Source organism: Schistocerca americana, chromosome 8 (genome assembly GCF_021461395.2).
Source record: "Schistocerca americana isolate TAMUIC-IGC-003095 chromosome 8, iqSchAmer2.1, whole genome shotgun sequence".
NCBI lineage: Eukaryota > Metazoa > Arthropoda > Insecta > Orthoptera > Acrididae > Schistocerca > Schistocerca americana.
In genome coordinates this window covers 201,623,652-201,635,344 of record NC_060126.1, presented here as the reverse complement: position 1 = coordinate 201,635,344, position 11,693 = coordinate 201,623,652, and positions in this window count along the sequence as shown.

Here is an 11,693-nt window from a genome sequence, read left to right as displayed (position 1 = left end):
GTGATCACAGCTGGTTAGCTTTTATAGCCCTAAGAAGCCGAAGCAATTTGCGATATCACCATATGTACTGCGTCCGGTGCGTCGAAATGATGGTTCTCGTACTCGTCTGCGATGATGGAAGAACTCCAGCCACAAATAAACTCTTTCAAACACTAGGACGGCATAAGGCGGTCCTCTGACTAATATATTCTAATACTGTCTTCTCCTCTCTGTGTGCTACAGACGAGAAACGCGAACTCCTAGCCACAAGGACGGAGTTCAGATAACGTCTAAACGGTGGATTGGTCGTAGAAGCAACATACCACAGCCTGCACGTTCACCAGACCTTACACCTCCGAACTTCTTTCTTTGGGGAAAATTGAAAGATATTTGCTATCGTGATCCACCGACAACGCCTGACAACATGCGTCAGCGCATTGTCAATGCATGTGCGAACATTACGAAGGCGAACTACTCGCTCTTGAGAGGAATGTCGTTACGCGTATTGCCAAATGCATTGAGGTTGACGGACATCATTTTGAGCATTTATTGCATTAATGTGGTATTTACATGTAATCACGCTGTAACAGCGTGCGTTCTCAGGAATGATAAGTTCACAAAGGTACATGTATCACATTGGAACAACCGGAATACAATGTTCGAACGAACCTACGTTCTGTATTTTATTTTAAAAAACCTACCTGTTACCAACTGTTCGTCTAAAATTGTGAGCCATATGTTTGCGACTACTACAGCGCCATCTATCACAAAGCGAAAAAAGTGGTCCAACTAAATCATTCATATTTCTTTACGTACTACACGAATATGTAATAAAAATGGGGATTCCTGTTTTAAAAAATGCAGTTGATATGCGTTTGACCTATATATATAGGGTGGTCCATTGATATATATATATATATATATATATATATATATATATATATATATATATATATATATATACACACATCACACATATTTTATTTGCTAGCTGGTGAGTTTAATAGTGATGAACTCTTTTCAAAGTATGAGCCCTGCTTTAAGCACTACGCCAGATTGAAGGGACACCATCAGTTAAGATATATTGTACTGGGTGTATAGCTGAAAGATCAATAATAATAATGATATCTGTTCCATAACCAAGTAAAATGCTACTACTTTTTTAATGACCTATAACTTTCCATCATGAATTCTATGATGATGAGCGTAGACAGTTCATATTTGAAGATATGGCGTACACAGAAGATACTGGTATAAATGAGTCATTCCCAGCAAACATTGCATTGCCAAGGTTTTTCAAGGATGTAGAGTGTGCTAAAACATGGATAGTGCAAAGTGGTTAACAGATTTCTACTGTGGACTTCACTGGAATGCTCCTGGTGTAACCTGTAAAGATATGGCGACGTCGCTTTGATTATTCGACCACACTGATACTGTCATCTACGTCAAGGGGATGGAGAAGATTGTGTGGATGCTTCGAATCTTCAAGTATGCTGGTATTCAAGAACTGGAATTCTGCGAGTGGTCTGGTCTCCATCAACTCAAGAAGAAGATGTGTGAAAATAGTGTTGCTGTTGTGTCTGCTTATGAAAAATCAAAATTACTTTTAAGTTGGAAGAGAAATACAGGAAAATTTACCTCACAATCTGTCTACTTTTCTTTCACATCTTGATAGTATGCAACTTTGCTCAGATACCACTTCTGTGGTTCTCCTGAAGCACAAGACATACGAGACATAATTTTACACATTTTTGCTATATGTCTTTGGAAGTGGATACGGCCACATGCCACCTGCTCCCGTAACCCAATATGTGCACACGGTAGGCATAGCCCCACACAACCATTACAAACGTTTTGTTATTCTCTGTCTTAAAGTTTACCTCCTTAATCGCATTCATGTTCAGAAATAATGTGATTTGTGTCCTGCACAGCCTTTACATATATACATAATGCAGTAGGAGATAGGTTTTCTGTAAATAAAAACAACAAAGACATATGGTTACAATTTTTTTCGTTTATTCAATTCACACAGATACAATTCAGTTCTTGAGATACAATATAGCTCTCGAGATTACAGTTCAGTTCTTGACATTACAATTTATTTCTTGAGATACAGTTCAGCTCTTGAAATTACAACACAGTCTTTGAGGTTCAGTTCAGTTCTTGAGATTACAATATAGTTCTTGAGGTACAATATAGTTCTTGAGGTACAATACAGTTCTTGACGTACAATATAGTTTTTGAGGTACAATACAGTTCTGACGCACAATACAGTTCTTGAGGTTTTGATACTGATATTTCAGAGCAAACGTACTTTTAACTTACATGCTATTGCTAATAACTAAGAGAAAAAATCTCCCAACGGTAACACTGGCTGAGAATATGTTTTTACATTTTTTCCTCCAGTAGAACTGTAAGCTATACACATACACTTAAAAACTAATCTGACGTGATGGCTAGTGGCAAGTGCAAAACTTAAAAACTAATGGCACACGTGGTGCATAGAAATATTTACATACATACACTAAGTGAATATACATATTTTATAACATTCGATGCAGCACTTCGTTTCCTTTAACATTGCGTGGCAAGATAACCCAGGTGCCACGTAATAATAGGCAGGACGCAGAGAATATGTGGTCATACATAGACTCCAGAATTTCTCGAAAACGTCCACAAGAAAGTGCCCGTCTGTGTCCATGTAATGTCATGTCTACTCTCCTGAAGTGGTGATGTTGAATTCTCCCCAGACATTCACGGTATGCTCATACTATGGCATCGCCTGCAAGGCTTCTCGAGAATGCAGTATGTCGGTAGGCTGGTTTCGGTTGAGTTTTTCCATACTAACCACATAGTCGTATGGGAAAACCCACTTCCTAGTCACAAGCTGAACTTTTCCTCATCGGGAAACGCATCCTGAGTGATATGCATATCCTCACGAGACAGAGTTTCAACGAATTTCTGGAGTGGCGCCTATTTAAAACGTAGCGTGTCAAGGAAGCAGATCATAATTCTCGGCGTCATTTATTTGGAGAACGAAATGTATTTCTCGACGCTCTCAGGTAGGACATTGACCTGACTTTTCTCCCAACCGAAATCAGCCAAGTGCTCAACAACAACGTGAGCATCTCACCCGCTTAAAAATATGGAAGAAAAAGAATATGTGCCTAGGTGGCTGCTACTTAAAATTGCATGTATTTTGAGCTGCACCAAGGAACTTCCCCGTAAGATGACAGTGATCCCTACGAGGAGTTTCCACTTATCTATCTAACGGCAGCCTACAAATATAATAGTTAACCATATCATTATACAAATCTTCATTCTCCTCCTATTTGGTCTTGGGAACGTTATCACTTTAAAGCTTATCAACTTCCGATGAAAGTTTTTCGAGCTCAGTGAGCAGCCAAACTGCAGGATTATCCCAGATATAATATTTGTAGCGGTTAAGACTGCAATCGTAAGACGATAAAATTTGGTACGCTACCGCATATCGCGCGTGTTTTTCTGTATTTGTGGTCGAATGGTCACCTTCAAAACGGGTCACAGGAGCGAGGAGGCATTCGAAGTCGGCGAGAAGGAGTGGCATGTTTTTGATCCAAACATGATGCTGATTATCTCCTTCAGAGAACAGCAGCATGTTTACATGCGTTTTACGCTCACTGGCAAATTTTGAGAAATGGTGTGGATCGACGTCTATATGCCTGTCCTGCTTATCCGATTTGCTCTTCTTCTCCAGGCCATAAACGTGAACCAATATTCCTATATTCTGCGACTCAAATTTAGGTATATCCTGGATCTTGACGGGGAACTCGATGCTGTGTGAGTTATAACACTTATGAATATCAAAGTCTCTACCGCATTGTTACGTAAGCTGCGGATCTACATCTACATCTACATCCATACTCCGCAAGCCACCTGACGGTGTGTGGCGGAGGGTACCTTGAGTACCTATATCGGTTCTCCCTTCTATTCCAGTCTCGTATTGTTCGTGGAAAGGAAGATTGTCGGTATGCCTCTGTGTGGGCTCTGGGCTCTAATCTCTCTGATTTTATCCTCATAGTCTCTTCGCGAGATATACGTAGGAGGGAGCAATATACTGCTTGACTCCTCGGTGAAGGTATGTTCTCGAAACTTCAACAAAAGCCCGTACCGAGCTACTGAGCGTCTCTCTTGCAGAACGATGATCCTGTAACGAAGCGCGCTTCTCTCCGTTGGATTTTTTCTACCTCTTCTATCAACTCTATCTGGTACGGATCCCACACCGGTGAGCAGTATTCAAGCAGTGGGCGAACAAGTGTACTGTAACCTACTTCTTTTGTTTTAGGTCTGCATTTCCTTGGGATTCTTCCAATGAATCTCAATCTGGCATCCGCTTTACTGAGATTAATTTTGTATGGCCATTCCGTTTTAAATCACTCCTAATGCCTACTCCCAGATAATTTATGGAATTAACTGCTTCCAGCTGGTGACCTGCTATATTGTACCTAAAAGATAAAGGATCTTTCTTTTTATGTATTCGCAGCACATTACACTTGTCTACATTGAGATTCAATTGCTATTCCCTGCACCATGCGTCCATTCGTTGCAGGTCCCCCTGCATTTCAGTACAATTTTCCATTATTACAACCTCTCGATATACTACAGTATCATCCGTAAAAAACTTCAATGAACTTCCGATGTTTTCCACAAGGTCATTATTTATATATGTTGTGAATAGCAATGGTCCTACGACACTCCCCTGCGGCACACCTGAAATCGCTCTTACTTCGGAAGACTTCTCTCCATTGAGAATGACAGGCTGCGTTCTGTTATCTAGGAACTCTTCAATCCAATCACACAATTGGTCTGATAGTCCATATGCTCTTATGGTGTTCATTAAACGACTATGAGGAACTGTATCAAACGCCTTGCGGAAGTCAAGAAACACGGCATCTACCTGGGAGTCCGTGTCTATGGCCCTCTGAGTCCCGTGGACGAATAGCGCGAGCTGAGTTTCACACGATCGTGTTTTTCGAAACCCATGCTGATTCCTACAGAGTAGATTTCTAGTCTCCAGCAAAGTCATAATACTCGAACATAATACGTGTTCCAAAATTCTACAACTGATCGACGTTAGAGACATAGGTCTATAGTTCTGCACATCTGTTCGACGTCTCTTCTTGAAAACGGAGATGATCTGTGCCCTTTTCCAATCCTTTGGAACGGTACGCTCTTCTAGAGACCTATGGTACACCGCTGCAAGAATGGGGACAAGTTCCTTCTCGTACTCTGTGTAAAATCGAACTGGTATCCCATCAGGTCCAGCGGCCTTTCCTCTTTTGAACGATTTTAGTTGTTTTTCTATCCCTCTGTCATCTATTTCGATATCTACCATTTTGTCATCTCAGCGACAATTTAGAGAAGGAACTACAGTGCAGTCTTCCTCTATGAAACAGCTTTGGAAAAATACATTTAGTATTTCGGCCTTTAGTCTGTCATCCTCTGTTTCAGTACCATTTTGGTCACAGAGTGTCTCGCAAGTCAAGATTGACGATGCAAAACAAACCTGATCCATTTGCTTATCAGCTATATCCTTACAGAGCTTGATATAGATGGATCCTCCATTTACCGGAACATAGACATAGGTATGGATGTCCAGGTGTAGTATTCAGCTGGGTGCTTTAGCTGACCCTCTCACTTCCATCTTGGAAAACTGGGCCAGTATAGCTCTTAAGGTGGGTTCACGAAACCACTCGGTGATTGATGAGCTCTGCCTTATCACGCCATTTCCTCCCAAACTTAATGAAGACTTCTTTCTTGAAGACCAGAGGCAACTTCGGGGATGTGACAGTTTGACTTCCAGCACCGCACCGCGTTTAATGGCGGGACACCGCAAACCATTAACGACCTTGAGGAGCTCCGTTTCCATGACAGGAAGACACACTCTATGAAACCGAACAGGGTCGCAGAACCCTCCTGCTGGAGTCCCCATCCTTGTAAACAAGATTGGCCCCTCAAAAGCGTCTACTGTCACTGAGTATTTTAACAGCGGTGTCACTAATCTGATGTCCTTCACTAAGAGGACGAGAGAGGGAACTGACACTAGCCATAGGATAGTACTAATATTGTAACTACAACCAGATGACAAAGCTGCTTCCAGCGATTTGTTGAGGGGTATGTGCCATACCTCACAAGATCAATGACGACGAGATAGTGGTGGTGGAGGAGGAGGAGGACGAATCACTGTGTGATTGGTCCAGTGCGAGCAGCCCGGTTGCTGCAGCCCTGAGCCGCTTGCCAGAGGGAGAGGCCCATGGGCGCCTGAGCGGTACTGGGGCAGCACCCAGCGGCAGCGGTGGCGGAGGCTTCTCACTCGTCGACTAGCGGCGCCCCTGCTGGCGAAGAGTGCTGTACAGGAACCCGCATCGATGATAACAGACTCCGCCGCCCCCTGTACCCATGCCACGTCGTACTGTATCAATTGTCACACAGACGCGGCAGCTATAGAAGAGAAAAAGAATAACGAATACACTTAAGCACAATGTTCCAGACATCGTCAGCTGCTGCTGTTGCTGCAAGGAAAGAAAGAACACTGATTATCTGTAGCAGGGTGAGTATGTATTACCTATTTCACTCTGCCTCCTTGGCATCTCCCTCATCTCTTCACGCAGAGGAAGGCCTCTCTTAATCTCCACCACTCAATGTGGCATTTCGTCCTCTCCTGAATTGGGAAAGACCCATCATCAATTCTTCTCACTGATATCACCTGCAACATAATGCTCTAATAATAAAAACATGTAGACACACAAACTACAAGAAACAAAAATACGTTTTTAGGTTATGCACTTACACGAGGTCTTCAATGTCTCCTGTATACCTCCAGCACATACCCCTCCCTGTCCCCCTCCTTTGTCTGCCAGGAAATCATCTACAACAAAGAATATGCACCACATTACATATACAATGACATTTAATTGTGTATACACAGTACTACAGAGATGAAAAAAAAATTAATGGGTACACAGGGTGGTCGATTGATCGTGACCGGCCCAAATATCTCACGAAATAAGCGTCAAACGAAAAAACTACAAAGAACGAAACTTGTCTAGCTTCAAGGGGGAAACCAGATGGCGCTATGGTTGGCCCGCTAGATGGCGCTGCCATAGGTCAAACGGATATCAACTGCGTTTTTTTGTTTTTTTTTTTAGTAGGAACCCCCATTTTTATTACATATTCGTGTAGTACGTAAAGAAATATGAATGTTTTAGTTGGACCACTTTGTTCGCTTTGTGATAGATGGCGCTGTAGTAGTCACAAACATATGGCACACAATTTTAGACGAACAGTTGGTAACAGGTAGATTTTTAAATTAAAATACAGAACGTAGGTTCGTCCGAACATTGTATTTCGGTTGTTACAATGTGATACATGTACCTTTGTGAATCATCATTTCTGAGAACGCACGCTGTTACAGAGTGATTACCTGCAAATACCACATAAATGCAATAAATGTTCAAAATGATGTCCGACAACCTCAATGAATTTGACAATACGTGTAACGACATTCCTCTCAACAGCGAGTAGTTCGTCTTCCGTAATGTTCGCACATGCATTGACAATGCGCTGACGCATGTTGTCAGGCGTTGTCGGTGGATCACGATAGCAAATATCCTTCAAATTTCCCCACAGAAAGAAATCCGGGGACGTCAGATCCGGTGAACGTGCGGGCCATCGTATGGTGCTTCGACGACCAATCCACCTGTCATGAAATTTGCTATTCAATACCGCTTCAACCGCACGCGAGCTACGTGCCGGTCATCCATCATGTTCGAAGTACATCGCCATTCCGTCATACAGTGAAACATCTTGTAGTAACATCGGTAGAACATTAAGTAGGAAATCAGCATACATTGCACCATTCAGATTGACATCGATAAAATGGGGGCCAATTATCCTTCCTCCCAGAATGGCGCACCACACATTAACCCGACAAGGTCGCTGATGTTCCACTTGTCGTAGCCATCGCGGATTTTCCGTTGCCCAGTAGTGCCTATTATGCTGGTTTACGTTACCGCTGTTGGTGAATGACGCTTCGTCGGCAAATAAAACGCGTCCAAAAAATCTGTCATCGTCCCGTAATTTCTCTTGTGCCCAGTGGCAGAACTGTACACTACGTTCAAAGTCGTCGCCATGCAATTCCTGGTGCACAGAAATATGGTACGGGTGCTACAGATGTGAGGATTAGCCGCGACAGCAGCTAAAACACCTACTTGGGCATCATCGTTTGTTGCAGGTCGTGGTTGACGTTTCACATGTGGCTGAACACTTCCTATTTCCTTAAATAACCTAACTACACGGCGAAATGTCCGGACACTTGGATGATGTCGTCCAGGATACCGAGCAGCATACATAGAACACGCTCGTTGGGCATTTTGATCACAATAGCCATACATCAACACGATATCGACCTTTTCCGCAATTGGTAGATGGTCCATTTTAACACGGGTAATGTATCACGAAGCAAATACCATCCGCACTGGCAGAACGTTACGTGATACCACGTACTTATGCGTTTGTGACTATTACAGCGCCACCTATCTCAAAGCGAAAAAAGTGGTCCAACTAAAACATTCATATTTCTTTACGTACTGCACGAATATGTAATAAAAAGTGGGGGTTTCTATTTAAAAAAAAACGCAGTTGATATCCGTTTGACCTATGGCAGCGCCACCTAGCGGGCCAACCACAGCGCCCTCTGGTTTCGCCCTTCAAGCTAGACGAGTTTCGTTCTTTGTATTTTTTTCGTTTGATGCTTATTTCGTGAGATATTCGGGCCGGTCGCTATCAATGGACCACCCTGTATACCAGAAGACAACGGAGTAACTATTATAATTATACAAGAGTAGGAAAAGCAAGATACCTGCTCTTCGAAGCAAATCTGGCAAATAAGTTCTGGCCAGAACTGCTGTAGTCTACTTAATTAACAGATCTCCGACTACACAGTGGCTGCTTAAGCAAAGGCAATTTTCGTGCATAAACTAACTATTAGAGTTGCAGGGTGAACTCGACGACTGGTGGAATCATTTGAGGATGGATTGAGAAACGTATAACTATCTTTTGACACTCACAAATCCTAGTAAAATACAGAGAAAAACTTGTACGTGGAGAGCAATTTCTTCACGTGAGTGGCTGGCGGTAGCGTTAAGGCTCCTGGTAGTAGGAGCTACGTCGATCTAGAATTTCTACTGCAATTTCGAAACAAGCATCAAGTGAAATAGTATCCAACGCATGTGAGCTATTTACGCTATCCTGTAGGATGATTTCATGAAGGCAGGTAAAGAGCTGTATCTCAATTCTGACAAATTAGAGATCATATTTTTACAGTTTTAAACGTGTTTGAGACACAGTACAGCCTTAGAAGTTATGTACGTGGCCAAAGCGTTATAGTTCAGTTTGTCGAGGTTTGCAGTTCGCTACCTCGCACCAGAATATAAAATTTCATTCTGAACTCTAGAAATGAATTCGTAGTATATCTGGAAAGTTTTAGTTGTAGGTAGTACTGTGGTACTGAATTGTACAGTTCACCTCTAAATCACTCATTTATGAACTACATATAGTATATTAGAAAGTAAAAGAAATTTAATAACAACTAGGTCCCTGAAGACACTCTTCTAAGAACTTCCGTTGTCAACACGGTATTCTGATAGCATTCCTCTTTAGAACAAATAGGACCTACTGTTTTTTGCTACACTGTCACAACTCACATAAATTATGATATGAGTGAAACTATGCCAGCAATCCCCCACCACAATATCGAACAGATTTCATTGTGTTCCTCAGCTCTTTATGATAAACAGCCGGCAACGATTTTTTAAATATTATGTGTCATTTCCCTGTTTGCTGTAGGGTCAACCGCTCGTAATTTCTCTGTTAAAGAATTATAAACTGCTACCTTATTCCTATCGCTGTATTCCCAGCTTTTAATTTTCCGCAAACATGTATTAGTGTACGTTTACACTGCCTGCGATGCGATGCGACGCGATGCGAAGCATAATGGCCAAAGCGATGCAATACGATGGAGCGTTCACATTGCACACGATACAGCGCGCGCGCGATCTAGCCAGCAATTGAGCAGTCTCGGCACGATGTCGTGTTTCCTCGGCCCAGTAAATTCTTTTTTATTAGAAAACAGTGTTCTGAGAATTCAATGCAGTCGTGAATGGGTGCATGAAATCAACAAGGAGAGGAGGGCTTTAGGAGAATTTCATCATTTGTACAGTGACTTGAGGATAAATTTTGGAGTTACTTCAGAATGAGTACAGAGACATTTTATTATACAGTGTCATCTGCTTCAAATAGATTACAGAATCAAAACGCAAATTTCAGAATGGCTACTACCCCTGAAAAAGTTATGATCACCATTAGGTAAGTACAATATTAAGTTTACAGCAATCATTTTATTATGAAAAATTTACAAATTGTGATAGATTCAAACTTTCTTTTGATAAATTTGGACATAGTTGACAATGAGAAGTAAAATACATCACAGTTCACTCACTTAAGTATCAAAGTTTTCAGAATCTTGGTGGCTTGAAATAACAATGTCATCAGTTTCAATTTCAGAAATGACTATTTCATTCTGCGGATTTCCAGCAATTACGATTTCAACTGGATTTTCAGGTGCATAGGGTGACATCAACGAATGTGCAGTGGAAGTGGTTGATTGTTCCAATTCTTCCAAAAGAACTTGCTGAATTTTTGTCCTGGCTCTCAACTGAGCTGCTGGTGATAGTTTTCGCATTGCTGGCAGCAAACTCACTACAAAATGATAGCTGTCATCTTGCGTTTCTGATTTCGACATTTGTTGCTCAATTAGCTTCAACTTTTGCTTCTCTATACTTAGCAACTCAGAGTTTGTCGATTTCTTGGATCTCTTGTTTTGGTTTGTGTGTAGGGTGGGTGAGGGAGGAGGCATCGAAACGCTACCCTCTGAACTTACAGGCACTCTTGAAGACCTGGCTTGGTTGGTTTCATCAGGTGAAACACTCTCTTTCTCTGTAAGAGCTGGTGAAAATGGTACGTCGTCGTGTGCGTCGTCGTGTTGCGATGCTGTTCTTTTACTGTGATGAACATTAGCCTTTGTCTTCCGTGGCGTCATTATGTCAGCCAGGAAGGTCATTAGCTCGTACCACGGCCAATTGGATTGGAAATGCGGCATGCCACCTTCGTCTCCTGAACGTTAACAGTATATGGTAAGTTGTTTTTCTAAGACACCGACTCTGACTGACATTGTCTTAACGAAATGTCATATCACTGTTACCATTTTTGTTCGTGTATTTACAAGCAGTAGGCTGTATGTTCTTCTGTTGTCTAGGTAATATTTTACTATTAAAAACACCTTTTTTTATTTCCTTCAACAATCAGACAATTGTGCTATGTGTGTGTGCGTGTGTGTGTGTGTGTGTTCGAGGTGGTATAGTTGCTTACAGGATTTTATTTTCATGAACCATAGATTCCTGACATGCAACTGCGGAGATTGAATGCATCTTTTACGTATTTATGTGCGTGAACAATGAACATTCCTCTTTCCGCGCCTCTGACAAATTTTTTAGAATATTGTGATTTATAATATCGGACAAATACAGTCTATAAAGCTAGTAGGGAGCTTTCTGACGTCAAACTGATGCCAAATACATAGCTTTTAATATGCCTTTGTCGTTTGTAATAATAATAGT